At 41.6% G+C, this 17,521-nt stretch overlaps 1 protein-coding gene across 11 annotated transcripts in view; it reads left to right on the top strand.

The window, feature by feature from the left end:
* The first annotated feature begins 1,448 nt into the window (after positions 1 to 1,448).
* FOXN3 (forkhead box N3) overlaps positions 1,449 to 17,521 on the top strand; it is a 470,182-nt gene continuing 454,109 nt past the window's right edge. For 8 of the 11 annotated variants that reach the window (XM_074393486.1, XM_074393483.1, XM_074393489.1 and 5 more), the window contains exon 1: positions 1,449 to 1,572. The gene's annotated coding sequence lies outside the window, so the exon portion shown is untranslated. The other 3 variants (XM_074393488.1, XM_039469468.2, XM_074393490.1) reach the window with 3 other exon arrangements.

A 17,521-nucleotide genomic window follows, 5' to 3' on the forward strand; every position in this document is an offset into this window, starting at 1 on the left:
TGATTTTTGGACAACTCACTTTACCTTTTGGGACCCCCACTTCCTCATTTGAAAATTGCAGATTATTGTATCTGATTTCTCCCAGAGGTGTGGTAAAGATCACAGGAGATGTATGTGTGAGTAATTTAAGATTGACAAGTGTAACATACAACTAGTTCTTTGCGTGGATATAAGGCATTAGAGAAAGTGACTTTGATGTTTAATTAATACTAAAAATCTTCCATTACACTTGCTTAGCTAAAATTGGAAAGGGGGAGGGCAAGAGTACTTTTCAAAGGGACTTTTTCTGCTTCAAAAATAGAAATCAGAAAGCACATATTTGATTTTCCTTATGGTGTAAACCACAGTGCCATTGTTATTAGCAGTTCTACAGAATTGTGACCTTCAAACTTGGTGATATCAAAGACTGAAAGAAAACTCCCAGTCTTGAAGCCTTTCAAATAGGCTTTTCAAACTAAAGCACTTTTATTTTGAATTAAGGGCTAATAGAATTGTCCTCTTAAATGAGCACTTGCAAGATTAAAAGTTACTTTCCAGGTGGGCTGCAGTAAATGAATGTGCCAAGAGGTTGCTGAAAGCCCTTTTGGGGGCAAAGGAGGGGAATCTGATTTTCCCCTTTGTGAAAGAGAAACCTGGAATTTACAGTCTTCCTAATTGTACAGGAGCTGATTTGTGTACACATCTAGGATCATCATTTACTTTCAGTTTACTGAATTTGTGAATTTTCACATTTGTTTTAATTTGTAATTAAGTTTTCTCTATGAGGCACACCATATGCCACCATTAATTCTTTCTCGTTGATTTCTTAGGAGATACATGAGTGCATATTTTGATGCAATTTTTGAGGCCTTTTGAAAATCAAATGACTACATGTTTAGCCATATGGGGCTTTGTTATTTAAAAGAGCATATTATAAAGTAAAAAAAAGCAAAATGCAAAAGGGCCTGTCAACAGGGGAAAAATATTGGAAAAAAACAGTTTAAAACATTGTTTTAAATACACACATTTTCAACCTTTTTTCTTTTTAGCGTTTTATTTTTGAAACCTATCTTTATCGATCCCGTACCGTTCTCGCCGTCTGTGAACCGCCAATGTCACCAGAGCACCGGGCAAGCCCCTCTCTGCCAGGTCCTGCCCTGCTCTTACCCTGGGGCTGCAGATCCTGGCATCTGCCTTCTAAGAGTTCAGTGGGAGCCAAGGTCTTTCTTTTGAACATCGTGTGCCAGGATTTGACATTAAGCTCCAGTTCATCCGCACGCCCCGCGGCCGCTTTCGCAAGGGACCGAGGGGGTGGCGGCCCGGCCCGGGGACTCGCGGCGCTGGGAGCCGCCTGCCCTCGCTGCGGGCTGCAGACCGGGCCGCGAGGCGGGCGCGCGGCGCGCACTAGGACCCAGCAGGGCTCCGGGCCCGGGTGGGAGCCGCGCCGCCGACCCCGGGCGGGTTCCGGCCGCGATCGGCTGCAGCTCGGCCGGGAGACGGCGCGACCCGGCGGCGGGGCCACCCGCGAGTCCAGCGTCGCCGCAGCCCCCCAATGCGGCCGCGAGAAGCAGCTGGGGGGGCAGGCGATCGAAGGTAACGAAAATGGGGCTCATTTCCTGCCTCCTGATCTGCTCGGGTTTAGCATTGTCACGAGAAGCCCTCCGTGTTCAGGCTGCTGCATTTTGGGGCACCCTTTGATTTTTTTTTTAAGGTGTCCGCCCCCCTATTTCCACCTGGTTTCAGATTGATTTATAGCTTGCAGCCCATATGGGAAAGATCCAGCCATGGCGAGTTGCTTATTTTCATTAGTTTTGTCTCAAAAGTAAGTTCATTTAAAAAAAAAAAAAAAAAAAAAAAGTTTCTCAGGAATGTGTGGATAGTCGTTTTTAAATTTTTTTTTAAAAAAATTGCAGACAGATGGATATTTATAAAAATAATCAAATAATTGATGCAATTCTGTTAATTATTTCTAGGGAAGCCCACTTGTGTGGGCTCCCCGGGCGTTACTTTTATTTTCAAGGAAGGAACGTGTTAAATGTGGAGTTTGTTTGGCTGGGCAGAGTTTACAGCATTGCTGTCGCAACTGTTTTGCTATCAATTATAAGCAGTGTCAAATCTATGGGCAGTTTCAGCTTCTTTTCAAATACTGTAACTGGTTATCCTGATATGACATCTACAGATGAGTTCCCACTGAGGGCAAGAAGAAGGTTTCTCTTTTTGGAGAAACATTGTTTTGAGGGGAAAACCATGATTGCCGGCTGGGAAGGCTGAAAGACTATTTTTCATGCTTTGTTTATACTCCCGGGATGACATTTGGGGAAGAGAAATGCAGTCTTTTCTCGAGAGCTGTTAATTGTGGGATTATTAATTTATTTAATTTATTAGTTTCAATTGGTTGGACTCCGTCACAGGCTGTGCTTAAGGTGACACATTTGCTAGCAGTTGGGACACATGATTGCAAATGTAAAATGTGTCTCACCCGAAAGGACTGGTCTGCTGGAAGCTCCCATGTGGAGCTGTCGTAGGCAGGGTGCGACTGGCTCATTGAGGAAAAAGGGAATCGTTTTCCTTAGCTAAGGAAGACATCCTGTTATATTCCTTTTGTTCCCTGTTTCTCATTGATCGCCGGCTCTGCCGTGGAGAGGAGAGCAGCTCGGAGGGTGCAGAGCTCTGAAGGCTGCACGAATGACTGGAGCCCACTTTAACTCTCACCCTGATTGGTCAGTTAGATTGAGACTTAGGAAAACAGTCACCCAAAACCTTCTTTTAAAATCGTGCTGTAATTTCAGCTTCGCCCTCTTGTGCACAGATTTCTGCAGGGTCGGTTTTTCATTCGGGTGCAGTTTGCTCGAGATACCTTTATGTTTAATTTTTTGTTGTTGTTTCTATCCAGATAAAGTAGGCCATTTTGGTGACAAATTTCTTTGCAGACGTCAGCTACTAGCTTACATGTATAGATATAGGACTTTACAATACCTTCTCAGTGATTTCTGCTCGTAAGTTGTAGAATGCAAAGTTGTTCAACTTAGAATAATGATTCCTAACCGGTTTTGGATCTAGGTCGTTAAAAAGCACCATCAGTAGATGGATGCTTAACTGTATCATTACTTGGATAATTTAAGTGCTTGGTGCATTAGCAGGTTTCATGCACTATGTCTAGAACTGTGACAGTGAAAGGAAAAGACGACGAAAAGCAAACAATCAAAAGCAGCCTGCACACCATTCTAAGAGGTTGTGGTGTCTGCTTTGAGGAGAATGCATTTCACATCCAAGAAGAAGGGCACTGTGCACCACATAGGAATATGAATTAGTAAACACTGTGAAATATTGTATCTGTAAGACAAACTGCGAAGCCCATGCACGTCTTCACTTGAGCCTTTAAAGCGATTTCATTAAAGAAGCACTGTCCCAGAAGTTGTTAAACGTATAAACACTTTTCTGATTGGCTTAAAAATTTAGACACAGGAAGTGGATTGTATCTAATGACCGATGAGTGGAGACATGGTTGTCATGGAAACCGAGAAGAGTAACCCCACCCCACCCCCACTACACATACATACTCTACCATGACCACCACTTAAAAAGAAACAAAAACAAAAACAAAACCTGCATGTCATCACAGATGCCTGGAGAACATGCTGGCTTCTGTGAGCTTTCCCACAGCATCTGCTGAAACCTGAGATCATGCCTGTCAAATCAAGGTCATTTTACAACAACAACCAAAAATGTGATCTCCGAGATTTCATAACCGTATTTTTATTAGAAATATTTGAGGAAAGAGCCTTACACCAAGAATGAGCCCTCAGGCTTACCTTGCATTTTGCTACCTCTGAGCTGTGCCAGGGAAGGCTACGAAAATGTATTTGAACACTTAATTGTGGAATCAAACTGATCTGTGTGTCTACTGTTAGAACAAGACTCTTTTGAGAGCCAGAAAGATTAGAATATTACTTGTGGATGACGAGTTATCTGGGGAAGTTATAATGAGGTGTTTGTGTTTATAAGAGGGTTCAAAGTTGAACTCAAGCAGTTGAACTTATAGACTGGTGGCATTTTAGAACCCTACTCTAAGGCTGCATTTGTGTGTTGGGGGGTTGGGGGCTATCGGGTTGGGGCTGAAGGGGAGGGATGAATATTGCCTGGTACTTTGGGAAATATGAAAGAGGGTGTTCTCTGAAGCCAACCAGGGGAAGGAAAATTCCTAAATGAAAATAAGAACTGTTTCAAAACTGCAATTATTATTATCTAGTTGACCTGTAATAGAAAAGTTTCCTCTTTTGTGGATGGGGAAGAGTGCTTTTGTTTTTAGGATAACTGACACATTCCCAATATCAAAATTGCAAATATTTTCAGTATCTTGGTAATGATTTCCATGAGAACTATAAAGAAAAAAGTTTGGAGACCTCCCCTCCCCTTCCCCTCCACCCCCAATCCAGTTCCTTTTGCTAAGCAAAAAATAACCAAAGAGGCCCAGTCATTGAACTTTATATAATAATAAAGCAAATGCATTTCTTATATTTTTCTAATCTTGTTAATGGCAGTCTTCAAATTTTACGTTCTTGATATACACTTAGAAATGTCTTCCTTCCAGTCATGACCATTTAAAGCATTAAACAACTTTATCTTAATTGATAACGGCCAGTTTTAAAACTTACTCAATTAGCAGTTTGATCTTATTTTAAAAAGCAGCAGATTTCCTTTGTTTTCATCAACTAATTTCGTGGGGAGTGGGGAGGAGAAGAGTCCTAACTCTATTTTAATGTTTTTTTTTAATATCCTGCATGTATGTCATAGAAATAAATACTTTAGAAGTTAAATATTTGACAACATGGGATTATGAAATGTATGCTAAATCACCCAGATATTTAACTGATTGGGACTTGGTAAAGAAGATTAAGTTTAATGGCACAACTGGTCTCTTTTAGCAAGGATTTCCTGTAGGAGCTTTCTTATCTGCAAGTATGTTCATTGGCAGGAAACATGTCAGTTGCTTGTTTTTACAAACTGAAGGAAATGAATGGGATTTGTTGGTTTCTCGAATCTACCTTCATTCTCTATTGTCTTTCAAATAGTTGGCTCAGAACACTTCATTTCTAAAGTGGCTTTGGAGGGGTACAATAAATTCTCTACAAACCTGTAGCATTTAGATTTCTTTCTTTCTGGTTTTGGAATTAGGAGAATCGATCATGGTATGATCATTTGCAACTTATTTTACTAATACAAATGAACAGGATGTTCAATAAAATTCCAATTCATTTTCAGTTGTCAGCTAGTTGCTCACATACTCACTGAAGCTGCTGTTTTTGGATGGCTATGCCAAATTTCTAATCATTATTCGAGAATACCAACCAAATGCCGGTGTTGATTTTGGATTAGTGTAGAGAGGTAAAGAGAAAGAGGCAGCTTCATTCTTCTCATTGCTTATAACAAAAGGTCCATAAAGAATACATAATACATGTCAGCTATATGCCAACCTTGCTGATAGCAAAAAAAAAAAAAAAAAAAAAAAAAAAAAAATCGAAATTGAGGATGGATAGGCTAAATCCAGTATATAGTACACATGAGAAAAACAAATTTTAACTTTGAAAGGATTTACTGTGCAGAAGTCTGGATTAGTTTTTGAATGTTGAAAATAAGTGTATTTAATTGCTTCAATTCCTAGATGTTTCAAATTCGGGAAGAGGAGAAAAGGGAAAGCTTCTTTAAAGGAAAATAAGTGCTTCCACCTCCATTTGCAGAGAGCAGCGTGGTGAGGGAGGGCAAGAGTGCCTGAGGGAGACAGAACCATTTATTGCAATGGTTTTCGCACATTTTTGTAGAAATCATTTTTGTTTTATACTTAGCACCAAATAGAATCTTATGCAAGACCCTAATATATAAGTCAAATAAAAACAGAGCTACTCTGAGGGAACCAGGAGCCCAGAGCCTGCTATTGTCACCTGGGCTGTGCCCAGGGAACACTCTAGAACCCAGTGCTGCTGTGTACACGGTTTGAAAAGCACTGCTTCTAAAATATTCTCTGAAGAAGACCTTGGGGAGTGGCTTGCAGGGCCCTGGAACCTCTTAGCAAAACAGAGTCTCACTCTGTCTCCAGGCTGGAGTGTGTGGTGTGATCTTGGCTCACTGCAACCTCCACCTCCCGTGTGCAAGCGATTCTCCTGCCTCAGCCTCCCGAGTAGCTGGGATTGCAGGTGTGTGCCACCGTGCCTGGCTGTTTTGTATTTTTAGCGGAGACAGGGTTTCACCATGTTGGCCAGGCTAGTCTCAAACTCCTGACCTTGTGATCTGCCCGCCTCGGTCTTCCAAAGTGCTTGACAATTTAAGAGGCCGCTTGAGGAGGAAAAAGGTAGCAATCAGCGGTGTAACACAGTGTACCTTAGGAAGCCTACATACATATAGAAAAAGATGACTGACCACAAGCATGAAAGAGCCCTGGCCCAGTCTATAATGAGAGAGAGGGAAAGAATATTTTTAGGGGCTACTTATAAACCAGCGCTCCCTTTCCTTGCAAATAATAGGAACATCACATGGGGGCGTTTGAGATTAGTTGGTTATAATTTTGCCAGAATGCATGGTTTATTCTATTACCACCTCAAGATCTCCGTTCTATCACTGTTATTTTATTAGTCAGTGAGAATAATTTCATATGAAGTGTCATTCATGAAATGAAAATTTGCCAAGCTATATAAATCTGCTTGGCAGACTCAGTGGTGTTTTGAGTGTTGAGTACAATGATAACACACAGATGATATTTGCATATCATCAAATATATTCACATTATCTCCTCAATTATGAGATTGTTCTGAAATGGCAGTATTGAGATCAGGCTCAGTTTTCTCCCTTACATCACAGAAGCTATCAGTATTGAGGATTTCTAGGGGTGGCAGACAGAGGAATCCCCTTCAGTTCCGCTCTTGATTTTCACAGTCACTAGATTCACCTGTGCCTGGTATGGAGGTGAGAGGTCAGTAGACTCTTCATTCAGGCAAACCATAGCAGAACTGTGCTGCTCCTGGCCACGGCCAACCCCTCTGCATCGTTTCCCAGAGGTGCTCAGTAGAGGAGTCTGTGGAAGTAGAAAGGACAGACCCTTCTGTACCTTTTCCTGTTACTTTCATTGTGCTTGCCATGTTTCTACTACCTGCATGGGGTTAGAAATGACGATTAAAATAATAAGATTTCCAGGAAGCCACACATCTTCCAACAATTATAAATAAATAAATAAATATAAAATTTCCTTTACAAAGATGAAACTGGCATAAGGACCAAATAGTTCGCTGTGATAATGGTGAAATGATCGTGGTTAACTATTGAGTCGTGTTAACTGACGCTTTTCACGCTGAGGCTGTTTAAAGCTATCTCCTTCCTCCTCCCACCTGCATTTCAAAAAAGAATGAGTATGTAATCAACAGAACCATCCCAGGGTGTATTTATGATAACAGAGCAGGGTTTCTTTGGGACTGAGCATTAAGCGCCAGGTTTTGGGGGAACTTCCTTTTTGAATTGAAGGATACATGCCAGTTACCAGGACCTTGCTAAAGTTGCTAACAGACGGCTTCTCCAAATGTGCGCCTACTACCTTTGCAGATGCCACTTTCTTAAGGTTCAGAGAGTGGCAGGTCCCACTTGGAGAGGGATTTCAGTATATTATACGAGCTTAGATTTTAGATAATGTAAGAGTTTGTTTCTCATTTTTTGTTTTTTTGAGACAGAGTCTTGCTCTGTCTGAAAAAAAAAAAAAAAAAGGGCAGTGGCAGGATCTCAGCTCAGTGCAACCTCCACCTCCCGGGTTCAGGCAATTCTCCTCAGCCTCCCAAGTAGGTGGGTCCACAGGTGCACACCACTATACCCAGCTAATTTTTTGTAGTTTTTGTAGAGATGGGGTTTCCCCATGCTGGCCAGGCTGGTCTCAAACTCCTGACCTCATGACCCCACCGGCCTCGGCCTCCCAAAGTGCTGGGATTACAGGCATGAGCCACTGCGCTCGGCCTTTTCTTTAATTTTTTTTTCAAGGCAGGGTTTCATTCTGTCCTGTCACCCAGGTTGATTGCAGTGGTGCAGTCATGGCTCACTGCAGCCTTGAATTCCTGGGCTCAAGCAGTCTTTCCACCTCAACCTCCCGAGTGGCTAGGACCACAGGTGTGTGTCACCACACCGGACTGATTTGTTAATTTTGTAAAGATGGGGTCTCCCTGTGCTCCCCAGGCTGGTCTCAAGCTCCTGAGCTTAAGCAATCCTCCTACCTTGGCCTCCCAAAGTGCTGGGATTACAGGTGTGAGCCACCGCACCCAGCCAGTTTAAGAGATCTCATTGCACTCTGAAATTTCCTAATCAGCAAACTGAACACTTTTGCAGGCTTTAAAATAAAACAATGACTCTATAATGACTATTTAATAAATGTCTCTAAATTAAGACCATGATGTTATTTCTTGTGACTAGATTTAGCATTTAGAATGGCCTCTTGACACTTTTGAGGAAGTGTGGCGGTATTGGGTGATACAGAAAAATCACATCACACTGGCGAGGGGCCTTCATTTATCAGATGCTGCTCTCTACAGTATTTTATTTGCGTCTCATATTAACTTAGTAGTAATACTGCTACTAATATCTAATGATAATATGCATTAATGTCCCATTCTACAGATGAAGAAACCAAGGCAACTGTGTGCCCAGAGTCACACGTTCTTTGGTACCTGACTACTAGTAATGTTCACCATCAAGTTTCCTGACTCCAAATCCCAGGCTTTCCGCTGAGACTGACCATCTCACAACTGTTCCTCTGACTGTTTCTATCCCAGGGTTGAAGACTGCCCCTTCCACACTTAAAATGGAGTTCCCTTTGGGGGAAAAATGCAGGGTGGGTTGGGGAATATCTGCTGTAATTCTCGCTGGAAATAGGATTTTGCGTCTTGACATTCTGTGTTCTTACATATGACCATTAGTGATGGCAGGGGGCTTTTTGGGTCCCTTGTCAGTGATTATTTTTCTTTATTTGTCTTCACCTTTTGGCTTTCTCTTCATCTACCCCTGAGCACATTTACCTACTTGGTAAATGCAAAGTCCTAATTCCAGAATTACTCAAAGATTATACCCAGTCTAACTGCTGGCATTATGTCTAACTCACAAAACAGATTTCCTAGACAACACTTACGTTTACACTTGGTCTTAAAGGCTCAACAAACTCAGGTGTGCAGATACCCTGACATGTCCTTGATTTCTTTCAGAATAAGAAAGAACTGGCTTATGTCAGCAGATCAGCAAGCTATTCAGTGTTTTCTTTTTGGGGCTCCCCTATGCCCCTAAATCATACAAAGTCTACAGAGACCAAGTTAGGGTGGGGTTCAACTTGATTTTTTCATCTAAGCAGGAGCTTTGCTCTTGCAAGAATGTAGGGGGCACTTGAAAATTAAATCATCAGCTGGGCACGCCACTGTGCCTAGTATATGTGTGACCAGCTAGAACTAGCAACAGAACAGATGTAGACATTCTCAGTCAAACATGTGTTCGCTACTTTTCTAATTCTCTTAAAGAGTTCAGGTGACTGATCAGAACTTGATGGAACTAATTAATATTTCACAAGCCTGATTTCACTTATTTCACATGTATGAAATCATTTTAAAGAATTAATCAAGGGAAATGCCAAAGACAATACGCACAAATTGGGGAAACAAATCATCTGCACGTTCATTCAGTAAGCAGTTATTGGGCACCTACTGCATACCAGGAACTGTGCCCTGTGACAGGGATATGAGGGTGAAAAAATCCCTCCCAGACAGACTATAACCTATTTTATAACTCTAATAGGCTTCTTGACTGGAAATATCCCCAAATGTGGCTCTTTTGAAGTTCATCTTCTGAGCAGATATAGACAGATTGAAGTACCACCCTCCTGAGCTGGTTCCTGGAGATATTAAGCCTTTGGTTTTAATTTAGAAACAGACCCTGCAAGGAGGATTGAAGGGTGGAGAGTTTACTTGGGAGACCGTCCCAGGAAGATACCAGTAGGTACAGGAGAGGGAAATGAGGAAGGGAAGGTAGCCAATAGTGAGTTATCCCATCAGACCCCATTGTGGGTGGTGGAGCTCAGCCACACTCGGGCACACGGGGCACCTTTGCCAGCCATGCTGCTTTCGGTTATGGGTTGAAGACCACTCTCAGGGGGTGTTGATACCAGTACTTGAGATCTATGAAAGCTGTCAGAGTAGTCTTCAGCCAGAGAAGGTTCTCAGGGACTTCTTGATGCCATTGGTAGCAGCTGGTGGTTGGGCTGGCATGCCTGAAATGGTAAGGCCTGAAAGCCATGTGGCCAGGCCATCCGCAGCTTCTGTTACCACTCTTTACTCTTCAGCTCTTTCTACAGTCTTGGAACTACACATGTTTTAGAATAATCTTTTTTTTTTTTTTTTGAGACTTGAGTCTCACACTGTCGCCAGGCTGGAGTGCAGTGGTACGATCTTGGCTCACCGCAACCTTTGCCTCCCAGGTTCAAGCAAGTCTCCTGCCTTAGCCTCCGCAGTAGCTGGGACTACAGGCATGTGCCACTGCACCCCGCTAATTTTTTTTTTTTTTTTTGAGGCAGAGTCTCGCTCTGTCACCCAGGCTGAAGTGCAGTGACGAGATCTCGGCTCACTGCAACCTCCACCTCCTGGGTTCAAGCGCCCCGAGTAGCTGGGACTATGGGCGTACGCCACTATGCCCGGCTAAATTTTGTATTTTTAGTAGAGAGGGGTTGCACTATATTGGTCAGGCTGGTCTCGGACTCCTGACCTCAGGTGATCCACCCACCTCGGCCTCCCAAAGTGCTGAGATTACAGGCGTGAGCCCCTGTGCCCGGCCAGAATAATGATTTTTAATAGTTCCTTTACATCAACATGAAGATCCTGGCAGAGTGGGTTTTTAGTCTGAACAATGGGAACAAGAGGAGTGCCATAAGTTCAGAGGTTAAAGATTTAGGCAGAAACTATCCTTAAGGGCCCTCATCTTTTCTCTCTCGGTTGCAACCATTATCCTTACTTCCAGGCTAGAAAACTTGGACACCCCACCGCCTTGTTTTACATCCCATATATCTAATTTATCACCAGGGCTTCTTGTTACTTTCTTTGAAATCTACCCCCTGTTCATCTCCACAACTTTTATGGATGCTTCACTCCAAAAAAACTACAGGTAACCTTGACCATGCTCTGGAAGACTTCTGTCCCTAAAACCGTCTTGAAATACGGGCTTTGAAGCTAGACTTTGTGTCCTCAGACCGCCCCCCCGCCCGCCACCTAACAGCTGTGTGACTTTAGACGAGTTACTTATCCTAAGACCCAAGTCTTAAGTAATATTTCCATAAGTAATATGGAAATAAAACTCAGTAATGTGGAAATCCTGAAAGGATTATTAGGAGGGCTAAATCATGAGTCTCTGCAAAGCACTCGGCACAGAGCCTGGCACAACTCAAATGTTTGTAGTTATTTTTATTGTTACGTTGTCAATGTTGCTGTCTGTGTTCCTTGTCTACAAAGAACCTTGATGTCAGCCTGGGCAACATGGCAAAACCCCATCTCTACAAAAAATAGAAAAATTAGCTGGGCATGGTGGTGTGCACCTGTGATCCCAGCCACTTGGGAGGCTTGATGTGGGAGGATTACTTGAGCTTGGGAGGCTGGGGCTGTAGTGAGCCATGTTTACGCCACTGCACTCTAGGTTGGGTGACAGAGCGAGACCCTGTCTCAAAAAAGAACCTCGATGGCTTTTCATTGCCCAGTCTACCAAGTCTCTCTTTTTCTGCCTAACTTTCAAGTTTGTTTGTTTGTTTTGAGACGGAGTCTCACTTTGTCACCAGGCTGGAGTGCAACGTCACGATCTCGGCTCACTGCAACCTCCACCTCCTGGGTTCAGGTGATTTTCCTGTCTCAGCCTCCCAAGTAGCTGGGATTACAGGCATGCACCACCACACCTGGCTAATTTTTTGCATTTTTTGTAGAGGTGGGGTTTTACCATGTTGGCCAGGATGATCTTGATTTCTTGACCTCACGACCACCCACCTTGGCCTCCCAAAGTGCTGGGATTTCAGGCGTGAGCCACCGTGCCCAGCCTCAAGTTCTTTTATAATCTTGCTTTTCTTACTTTACTGCTTGGAGCATGCCCCAGGATCTGGTTGATGTCTATTCACCCCTGAACTTTCTGCGGTCCTTCAAGCTCCCAGCCTTTGTGCGTCTGGCTCCCTGGCTACAACCTTCTTCCTCCATATGGTGCAATTACAACTTTTGATTCCCTGGAAAACTCCATGTGTAGAGGAAATACAGTTTGTTAATTCTCTCTACAGTGAACCTTCCTCCCCAGCACACACCCATTGATCATCAGAGAAAGAATGAGTTTGGATCACACCCATTAAAAAACTTAGTTGGATCTGCCAATCCAAACGGTTCCTTAAGATAATTCAAGTTTTTCCAGGGAAATAACGCTCATTCCCTCAGGTTGTTTTGCCTACCCCATCCCCAATTCTTTGCCTGTGATAGTATGTGTGGGAAGCAATGTCGACCTTGCCCTTTTGTTTACTTGTTATGAAGGAGGAACAAACTCAGGGTTCGTAGGCTCGGTGGCCTCTGCTCTTGGAGGCAAGGTTTCTTGCCTTCTGGGAGCAGCTTCTTTAGCTATACTGGCAGTTGAAGTCTATGGTTCTATAATAGGTGGTCTAATCTAGTAGTTTTCAAAGACCCACAGTAAGATGTAGACACGTTGTACACCATATATATATGTATGCTGTGGATAGATGAAACAAAAGTTTTTTTAAGATAGCATGTATGGTTGAAGCATACATTTTACAAGATTTTCGCATTCCTGCTACACTTAAACCATATTGACTTACCCTAATCTATTTTAGTTAAGGAAAGAAAGATTGGTTGGGTTCCAATAAGTGATCCACAGTTTGCAAAATATGTCAGTCCGTCATCCTCTTGGCTTTATCAGAACTTGGTACGGCACACCCTGCTGACTTGGACCCACCTCTGTGTCCATGGGCAGCAAACTTGAGTCTTTTTTTTTTTTTTTTAAGACGGAGTCTCTCTGTTGTCCAGGCTGGAGTACAGTGAGGCAGTCTCGGTTGATTGCAACCTCCATTTTCCTGGGTCCAAGAGATTCTCCTGCCTCAGTCTCCTGAGTAGCTGGGATTACAGGTGTGCACCACCATGCCTGGCTCATTTTTGTACTTTCAGGAGAGACAGGGGTTTCAGCATGTTGGCCAGGCTGATCTCAAACTCCTGACCTCAAATGATTCACCCGCCTCGGCCTCCCAAAGTGCTGGAATTATAGGTGTGAGTCACCAGGCCTGGCCCAAACTTGAGTCTTAGCCACTCCCTCTCTCCAGCCACTGACCTGGTGGTCTTTGCATGGGGTCCCCTCTGCTGGCCACAACAGATCCTGAGGCATGCTCACTGCTCTCCAGCATCTTAATGCCTGTTTGCAAAAGTGCTGTACCGGTTCACACCCTTACCAACATGAAGAATCTGTTGTTTCATATTCTCGCTGACATTTAATATTGTCAGACTTTAACATTTTTGCCCATTTAGTAGGTGTGAAATAATCTCATTTTAATTTTAATTTTCTTGGTTATTAATAAGCTTAAGCATCTTATGTTTATAGGTCATACATGTTTCTTCATTTGTTTATTGGTCATATGTTTCTTCATTTGTGAAGTATCTGTTTACGTGTTCTATTTCAGTCTTGAGTCCACCCAGAATTGTTTTTTGTATATGGTGTGAGGTCGATATATAGTTTTATTTTTATACTACACACACACTCTCCATAGTTTTGCACATTTATTAGATACATATGTTCAGGCATGAGAAGTCCTATAATTCTCTTTTCTTATCAAAATTTTTTTCTTTTTTACTGGCTTCAATGCTCAACCTTGATTTTCTATCCTAAAGTAAGTCAAAGAGCTTTTCTGTTGTTTGGAATAGTCTGCGTAAGACTAGAATTATGTATACCTTCAAACAGTCGGCACCTGCTCATGGTAGTCATCTGTTTATCTGGAAGTGGTATTTTAGGAAGATTTGCAACCACTAATTTAATTTATTTTATAGTAAGACTAATCTGGTGTGCTATTTCTTTTTGAATCCACTTTAGCAATTTACGCATTTCTAGAAATCTGTTGATTTCATCTTGGTTTTAACTTTGGGAGGCATAATGATTGTTTAGAATAGCCTCTCATTACTATTTTTAATCTCTGTGCCATCACAGTTTTTTCATTTGTAATGTCTTACATTTTCTTGATCAGTATAACCAGAATTTTGTTACTGTTATTAGTGTTTTCCAAAAAAATTTTAGTTCCTTGGGTCTTCTCCATGGTCTCTCTTTCTGTTTAATTTCCTTCCTTTTTTCTTTCTTTCTTCTTCTTCTTTTTTTTTTTTTTTTTTTTTTTTTTTTGAGACTGGATCTAGCCAGGCTAGAGTGCAGTGGCTCAATCACGGCTCACTACAGCCTTGACCTCCAGGACTCAAGTGATCCTCCCACCTCAGCCTTCCAAGTAGCTGGGACTATATGGGACTATTGGTGTGCACTACCACACCTGGTGAGTTTTTTACTTTTAGAAGAGATGAGGTCTTGCTATATTGCCCAGGCTGGTCTTGAATTCCTGGACTCAAGTGATTGTCCTGCGCTCTCTCTCAAAGTGCTGATATTACAAGTGTGAGCTACTGCATTCAGCCTCTTTTTACTTTCTGCTCGTATGTTTATTATCCTTACTCTTTTGTGTCTACTAGAGTATAAAGTAATAGAGTATAAAACTTTTATTTATTTATTTATCGAGACAGAGTCTTGCTCTGTCATCAGGCTGGAGTGCAGTGGCGCAATCTCGGCTCACTGCAATCTCTGCCTTCTGGGTTCAAGCGATTCTCCTGCCTCAGTCTCCCAAGTAGCTGGAACTACAGGTGTCCACCATGCCAGGCTAATTTTTTTGTATTTTAGTAGTGACAGGGTTTCACCATGTTGGCCAGAATGGTCTCAATCTGCTGACCTTGTGATCTATCTGCCTTGGCCTCCCAAAGTGCTGGGATTACAGGTGTGAGCCACTGCCCAAATTTTCATTTATAGTATGTTAACAAAAACATAATGTATTTTTTCTAATAAAATAACCTTTGTGTCCTGATATTTAAACTGCATCTTTTACATATGACATGTAGCTAGTGTTTTTGTGCAGTCTGAAAATAATTATCTTGTAACTGAAATATATAATGCATTTATACTTATTGTAATTACATGCATATTCTAATTTAGTTCTTCATTTTATTTACATTTTTTATCTTGTAACTGAAATATATAATGCATTTATATTTATTGTAATTACATGTATATTCTAATTTAGTTCTTCATTTTATTTACATTTTTCCTGCCTCTTCCATATTTCTTCTTCTTTTTTTTTTTGAGATGGAGTTTCCCTCTTGTTACCCAGGCTGGAGTGCCATGGTGTGATCTTGGCTCACTGCCACCTCCACCTCCTGGGTTCAAGCAATTCTCCTGCCTCAGTCTCACGAGTAGCTGGGACTGCAGGTGTGACCCACCACACCCAGCTAATTTTTCTATTTTTAGTAGAGACGGGGTTTCACCATGTTGACCAGGATGGTCTCCATCTCTTGAACTTGTGATCCACCTGCCTCGGCTTCCCAAAGTGCTGGGATTACAGGGGTGAGGCACCGTGCCCGGCCGCTCTTTTTCTTTCTTGCTTTCTTTTGAATGAATTATTTTGTCTTATTTTAAATATTCTATAGTTTGGAAGTTTTCTACTCTATTATGATTCATTTAGTGATCCCCTAGATATTATATTTCTAGATCCTTTTCTAGTGGTTCTTTAGAAATTTTAGCATGCATACTTATTAAAGCCTAAAGGCAATTAGTGTCTTTCCTCTCCTACCAAACAGTGCAAGGATCTTAGACCACTTTACTCCGATCCCTGCTCCACCAATTTAGGTTTCATTTTTGCCCAGTGTTTTAGTTTTATCTTTTTTTTTCTTTTTGTAATCGCACGGATTACAAATTATTATTTTAAACCAGAAATGGTTTTGCAGATTTACCCGTATGTTTACTACATTCTTTGCTTATAATTCCTTCCCCTAATCCACCCACTTTATCACTTCTCTTAGATTTCATTTAGTGAGGATAAATTGATGGGACACTCTTTCAGCTATTGATCATAAAATGCCCATTTCTCCCTTGTTCTTAAAATAGAATCTTGCTAGGTATAAAATATATTTTTGCCAGGTATAAAATTATGGTTATTTTTTCTCAGGATATTAAATATGTTCACTTGTTTTCTGACTGGCACTGTTGAGAAATCAATGCTAAGTCCTGTTGCCATTTATGTTGAAGATATTTCTTCAGGAGTAACTTACGACTGTTTTTAAGATATTTTCTTTGTTTTTGCTGTTTGGCAATTTTATCATACAGTGTTCAGATGTCAATTTATTTTTATGTGTTTATCTTGCTTGGAGGTTTTGGGGCTTTATGAGTTTGTAGATTGGCTTTCTCACCAGAACTGGAAGATTCTCAGACTGTTATTCCTGCCCTATACTCTTTCTTATCTAATTCCAGATTTCAAATTAAGCATATGTTAAACCTTTGTTCTGTCTTTTCTATGTTTTGGCTTCTCTGTCATCTTTTCTATCTCTATATTTCTTTTTTTTTTTTTTTTTTTTTTTTTTTTATTATTATTATTATTTTTTTTTTTATTGCATTTTAGGTTTTGGGGTACATGTGATGAACATGCAAGATTGTTGCATAGGTACACACATGGCAGTGTGCTTTGCTGCCTTCCGTCCCCTCACCTGTATCTGTCATTTCTCCCCATGCTATCTCTTCCCACCTCCCCACCCCCCGCCCCTCCCCCATTTCCCCCCAACAGACCCCAGTGTGTAGTGCTCCCCTCCCTGTGTCCATGTGTTCTCATTGTTCAGCACCCGCCTATGAGCGAGAATATACGGTGTTTGATTTTCTGCTCTTGTGTCAGTTTGCTGAGAATGATGGTTTCCAGGTTCATCCATGTCCCTATAAAGGACGTGAACTCATCGTTTTTGATGGCTGCATAATATTCCATGGTGTATATGTACCACATTTTCCCTATCCAGTCTATCATCGTTGGGTCTATCTCTATATTTCTATGTGTTGCAGTCTAGATAATTTGGTCAGTCTTTTTCTCTAGATTCCTGTGCCTAATCTATCTGATCTAGCTCAATTCTTATATATTTGTTCCTCTTACCTGTTTAAACAAAATTTTATGTTCTGTGTCTAATAATTTTAAAATCTGAAGTCTTTGTTGGCCTGGTTCTCCTCTCTATTGTTTTAGCTGGTTGTTGTTCATGGTGCTTTGTGTGTGTGTGTGTGTATGTGTGTGTGTTTTGTTTTGGAAACTTTATTAGTGGGTTCTTTATCAGTGGGTTGGAGTTGAAAGTGAGTTTCTCTAGAATTTGCATTTGTTTTTGCCAGGTTCCTGTAATCATTACCAACCTGTAAACCAAAGACTGAAAATTCTCAACTTGAGGTTCTGGGGACAAAACAGGTAATC

The sequence above is a fragment of the Saimiri boliviensis genome, chromosome 2, assembly GCF_048565385.1.
Source record: "Saimiri boliviensis isolate mSaiBol1 chromosome 2, mSaiBol1.pri, whole genome shotgun sequence".
In the NCBI taxonomy this organism is placed as follows: Eukaryota; Metazoa; Chordata; class Mammalia; order Primates; family Cebidae; genus Saimiri; species Saimiri boliviensis.